Source organism: Lycium ferocissimum, chromosome 8 (assembly GCF_029784015.1).
Source record: "Lycium ferocissimum isolate CSIRO_LF1 chromosome 8, AGI_CSIRO_Lferr_CH_V1, whole genome shotgun sequence".
In the NCBI taxonomy this organism is placed as follows: Eukaryota; Viridiplantae; Streptophyta; class Magnoliopsida; order Solanales; family Solanaceae; genus Lycium; species Lycium ferocissimum.
Window position 1 is genome coordinate 55,152,694 of NC_081349.1, and position 6,459 is coordinate 55,159,152.

Below are 6,459 nucleotides of genomic sequence, written 5' to 3' on the forward strand. Positions count from 1 at the left end.
CACCGAGTGCCGTGTTTACGCCCGAGCCATGGTTCGGGCGTGACAGGACGAAGTAAAAGGCGAGTGCCGTCATGCCCCTCGATTTGAGGTGTGACAAAGTGGTATCAAAGCAGGTCTGTCCTAGGGATGTCTATGAGTCGTGTCTAGTTGAGTCTTGTTTATGGGTGTGTACCACGCCACACTTATAAGAAGGAGGCTGCAGGACATTTAGGGTTGTTTCCTTTCTTTCTTGGTCTAGATCGTGCGATAGAGCTGAGTTATAAGAATTCTCTTCCTAATCTTTCTTACACGATATGTTGATCCCTGCAACTAAGATACGGACCACTAGTCAGACGTTCGACGGGGGGCTATTGAAAGAATGAAGTTATGAGGACTCAGTCTGAACTTATGTTTATGGTAAAAGTTAATGTAAAGCCCAAAAGTTAATGAAAAGCCCTCATCAGATCATGTGTGCACGAGATGTGCGAGCATGAAGTTAGAACATCAGAATGTGAACATTCACCTCATTTGTGTGTGGGAAAAAAAAGGTTAGGAGGACATCAGGAGGAAAAGTAAGAAGTTTGAACGGCAAAGACGTAATGTGGAGAAGGCACGAGCTACTAAGAGAGGAAGATTTATAAGTAGCTGAAGCTCAGACGAAGCAACGCGAGTGGTACGGTTTCACTTCCAACAGTGATAAGAGCATAGTTGGAAGTGCTCGTTTCAATTATGACCTCTGAACTTCAACGAATACGGCTTTAGGAAGGAATGGAATTTCAGAAACTAGTACGGGTTATAGAAATCACTAGCATTGGGATCAGTGGTTGGATTGAATGGTATTACCGAGGAACATGTTTGTAGTCCCTCCTTAGGCAGTGTATATGCATAGCGTGTTTAAGGATGGTATAGTTAGGCACGACTACTGACGCGTTAGGCAACGCAGGGGGCTAGATAGTTGAATCTTTGTTCATGGGATATGCACTCGCCTCGTTATGAATTGTGCTACCAGTAAAGGAGAAGAACTAAACAACTAAAGGACAAGCTTGGCTAAGAAGAAGAAAAGCTAGGAATGAAAGGATGTCTTGTTGGGATTTTACAGAACAAGATAAGATGGTAAAGTTAGTAGAGGTGGGTAGAATAAGTGAAGTAAGGAATATATATAAGAAGAGAGTGAATTCCATAAGATGGGTGTGACGGTGCGACAAGACTCATGGTCAAATAAAAGAAAAAGGCAAAAGGAGGAAAGTGTCGGGAGTACAAGGGATGCAAGTCACGAGGATATGCCTTCATTATGAAAAGTGAACTGGCCACTTAGGTTGGAGTTATAAGCAGACTGACTGAGCACCCCAGCTTAGGAGATACCAATAGTGGTTAAGTTAAACCAAATATGAGTTAGGATCTCGGGAGAATTCGATAGTAATGGGCATTGCAACATTTTTCAGTAAGCAATTAGGCAGTGAAAGGGCGTACGATAGAAGAGCGACCCTTGAAAGTCAATAAGGGCGACCACCCTAAGACACGTATCATGAGTAGAAATTAAGCTCGTTAAGATCGACCCCTCTAGTTGCAAATAAATGACACTCTCTACGTATAGGTGGTTCAATTGTTCCCCATAAGCAAAAGACTATAGTAAAGGAAGAGATAAGAACAGGGTGCATGAAGAATTAGTAAAAGCGGAAAGGTAGAAATTTGACTCTACAAGGATAGAATGTTTGGGCATGAGGTATTAGATATTCTCCCAAGGGGGGAGATAATGCAGGAAAACATCGAGATAGAATTATAGAAATTCTTAATAACAGAGTGGCAAGAAGAATTACAGCTAAAGGTGAGAAACGGATGAGATAGTATTAGTTTAAGCCTTACCAAAATGCCAAGACTTTAGAACGATCTGTAAGTGTGAACGCTAGAAAAGAGATAGCAGTAAACTTGGCAGGGATACCGACCGATAGTAAGTACAGTTAGGTATTGAGAACTTAGGGATTTATGAATAACAAGCGAAGCCAGAGAGATAAGGCTCAAGAGGAGTTCTTTGGAAATTTATGTTTAGAAGGTAGCTCGACCCGAACAACCAATAATTGACTTATGAAGAGCCTAGGTTTGGCCATACAAGAGGTCACAAATGAGCCACTGGATCCTATAGGAACATATTAAGGATTCAAGTGCATGAGATTTCAGTTTTTGCTGGACACAATTGCAACCCCAAGGACACTTTAACGAAAGTGATGGCCGCTAAAGTTCAATATGCGTGCTTCAAATATAGAAGGGACCATTGAGCTTAAGATACAAGTCAAGCATTTAAAGATTATGGTTAAGGAAACACTAATGGAAGAGTCTAGTCCAATACTTCTTGTCCTTAAAATATCATATATGCAGCATCTTCTTGCTTTTCTCTCTCCTCTCTCACCTGTCTCTCACCTGCCCCTTTAACGGTAAGATCAACAACCCCTACCCCACCCTCTACCCCTACCAAGCCATCCCGACCGGCGACCAAGTATCCTCTCCTTTTTCGCCGACAACCACTATAACCACTGGTCTGGCCAGATCTCTCTCTCTCTCCTCTCTTCTCTTTTCTTTTCTTCTTTTCTTCTTTTTCTTTTCTTTCCTCCTCTCCCCTACAATCGGAAACCCTTCCCCAGTAGGTTTTTGGTTAGTTTCAGCATAGGCAATCAAGTTTTTGGCAGGTCTCGGGGGTGAACAGGGATTTCGGCCAGTGAACAGTACTTTCCAGCAAAAAATAGGGATTTTTCGGTGGTGAACAGGTCCTATTTACCTGGAGTTGGTACCTCCGGTAGTCCATATCCATTCCCTATCTTTTAGCCATACAAATTTTGCCTGCTCCGCTTAATTGATTATTTATATCACTGCCTTTAGACTCTTGCTAACTCGTGCTTTAGTATTGATCCTTTGTTTATTTTAGATTAACCTTTGACTAGCGTCTATTTGCTTTAGTGGCTTTGGTGAGGGATAGTAGACTAGGGTCATGTTCTCGATTGGGGACGGGGACTAGGGATTGAGGGGGGGGGGGGGGGTTAAGGGAGCTTCTAGGTTGAGAGTAGGGTCTTGGAATATTGGGACTTTATCAAGGAAGTCCATAGAGTTAGTTAAGACTCTTAAGAAGAGGAGGATTAATATTGCTTGCGTCCATAAGACTAAATGGGTAGGACCTAAAGCTAAGGATGCGGACGAGTATAAGCTTTAGTTCTCGGGTAGGTCAAGGTATAGGAATGAGGTAGGGATCTTAGTAGATAGTGAGCTAAGAGACTAGGTGGTAGAGGTTAGGAGGGTCAATGACAGGATGATGACGATTAAGTTGGTCGTTGGAGGGTTCTCCTTGAACATCATTAGTGCTTACGCACCACAAGCGGGATTGGACGAGGAGGAAAAGAGGTGCTTTTGGGAGGACTTGGAAGAAGTGGTGGGAAGTATACCGCCTATTGAGAAGTTATTCGTAGAAGGAGATTTCAATGGGCTCATTGGGTCTGTTCGAGGGGTTATGCCGATGTGCATGGGGGGTTTGGCTTCGGGGACCGGAACGGAGGAGGAGTCTCACTTCTGGATTTCACAAAGGCTTTTGGATAGGTAGTAGCCAACTCGAGTTTTCCGAAGAAGGAGGAGCACTTGGTAACCTTTCGTAGCCCGGTGGCTGTGACGCAGGTAGACTTTTTTCTCCTTAGGAAAGATGATAAAGGTCTCTGTAAGAACTGCAAAGTCATTCTGAGTGAGAATCTTACAACCCAGCATAAGCTATTGTGATGGATTTGGAGATAAAGAGGACGAAGAAGACGAGGTTCGTGAATGACCAGCCGAGGATTTGGTGGGGTAGTTTGACATTGTCAAGTGCCCTAGAGATGAGGGAGAAGTTGATGGCTATGGAAGCGTGGGATAGTAGGGGGGATGCGAGTAGTATATGGGATAGGACGGCCAGTTGTATTAGGGAAGCGGCTAGAGATGTATTGGGGATCTCAAAAGGTCGCCGTAGTAGGCACCGAGGGGATTGGTGGTGGAATGGAGAAGTCCAAGGGAAGGTGGAAGCAAAGAAGCAGGCGTATGCGAAGTTGGTAGACAACAAGGATAATGAAGAGAAGCGGACAAACGAGGAAAAGGTATAAGGAAAAGGAGGCGAGTTGGCGAGTGGCGGCAGAAAACGACAGCGGCCTTTGAACTCCTTTATGCAAAACTAGAGGACAGAGGTGGGGTTAAGAAGTTTTTCAGGCTTGCCAAGGCGAGAGAGAGAAAGGCACGTGATCTGGATCAAGTGAAGTGTATCAAGGACGAGGATGGCAAAGTGCTGGTGGAGGAAGCTCACATTAGACGGAGATGGCAGGCATACTTTCATAAACTCTTAAATAAAGAAGGGGACAGAGACATTGTGTTAGCAGATTTGGAGTACTCTAATAGGCGTCGCGACTTTGGGTATTGTAGGAGTATAAAGGTTAAGGAGGTTAAGGGAGTTGTTAGTAGGATGCGTAGGGGAAGAGCGACCGGACCTGACGAGATTCCTGGGGAATTTTGGAAAAGTGCGGGTAGGGTAGGCTTGGAGTGGCTGACTGGGTTGTCTAATGTCATTTTCAAGATGATGAAGATGCCCGAAGAATGGAGGTGGAGTACAATGATTCCCTTGTTCAAGAACAAGGGCGACATTTAAAGCTACAACAACTATAGAGGTATCAAGCTACTAAGTCACACTATGAAAGTGTGGGAAAGGGTGGTGGAGATGAGGGTGAGGAGAGATGTGTCTATTTTAGAGAACCAGTTCAGATTCATGTCGGGACGCTCGACTACAGAAGCTATTCATATTATAAGGAGATTGGTAGAGCAGTACAGGGAGCGGAAGAGGGACTTGCACATGGTATTCATCGACCTAAAAAAGGCTTACGACAAAGTTCCAAGAGAGGTTCTATGGAGATACTTGGAGGATAGAGGTGTACCTGTGGTGTACATTAGAGCAATAAAGGACATGTATGGTTGAGCAACCAGGGTAAGGACAGTAATAGGAGACTCAGAACAGTTCCCTGTTCTGATGGGGTTGCACCAGGTATCAGTTCTTAGCCCGTTTTTATTTGCCTTAGTGATGAATGGATTGACTCGATAAATACAAGGTGAGATGCCTTGGTGTATGTTGTTCGCTGATGACATAGTCTTGATTGACGAGACTTGTAGCGGAGTTAACGCTAAGCTGGAGGGTTGGAGACAGACGTTGGTGTCTAAAGGATTTAAGTTGAGTAGGACCAAGACAGAGTACTTGGAGTGCAAGTTAAGTGGCATGCCAGATGAGGCTGGCGAGGAAGTGAGGCTTGGTACCCAGGCCATCCATAAGGAAGGAAGTTTTAAGTATCTTGGGTCTATTATTCAGGGAGACAGGGCGATCGACGATGATGTTTCACATCGTATTGGTGCAGGATGGATGAAATTGAGGCTCGCTTCTAGAGTGCTGCATGACAAGAAAGTTCCACCAAAACTTAAAGGCAAGTTCTACAAAGTGGTAGTTAGACCGACTTTGTTGTACGAGGCGGAGTGTTGGCCAGTCAAGAACTCCCACGTTCGTAAAGATGAAAGTCGCAGAAATGTGAATACTGCGGTGGATGTATGGGCACACTAGGAAGGATAGGATTAGGAATGACGATATCCGAGGCTAGGTGGGAGTGGCATCGGTGGAGGACAAGATGCGGGAAGCGAGGCTGAGATGGTTTGGACATGTGAAGAAGAGAGACACAGATGCCCCAGTGCGGAGGTGTGAGAGGGTGGCTATGGACAGTTTCAGGAGAGGTAGAGATAGGCCAAAGAAGTATTGGGGAGAGGTGATTAGACAAGACATGACACAGTTTCAGCTTACCGAGGACATGATCTAAGATAGGAGGTTGTGGAGGACTCAGATTAGGATAGAAGACTAGGAGGTAGTATCGCTTATTCTTTCGTCCTAGTAGTTGTAGTTTTGCTCATTCGTTTATTTCCATTTGATTTCTGCTTATATTGTTGGGTCTTGTACTTCGTTTATCTTATATATCTATGGTAGCTACTGTTTTATCATGACTCTCTTGCTTTTGTTGTTTCTTGTTTTCATATTGTTTTGATATGCTTGTCCTTATATGACGTTTTTGTCTTGTTCTCTCTTGGTAGATGGTCTTTTTAAAATAAATTCCCTACCTTTCCAAGGTGGGGTAAGAACTCCGCATACACTCTACCCTCCCCAGACCCCACATTGTGGGAATCTACTGGGTATGTTGTTGGTTAAGGAAACATTATTAGAGAATAAGGGAGAAGGTTAAAGCAGCTGGAGGTGATTATAAGTGGTTCAACTCACCTGAGGTGCTACGGGAAGCTCATAAGTTAACATGACCAAGGAAGCTTTTCTAAATGTAAATGAGGGAGGAGGTAGCTCGAGTTATTAAAGAATTATAACATTGATATTTTACCTCCAACAAGCAAATTTAAGGCCTCTAGTCATAGATTTAATCCAACCTAACAAACTTCGGGGGGAAA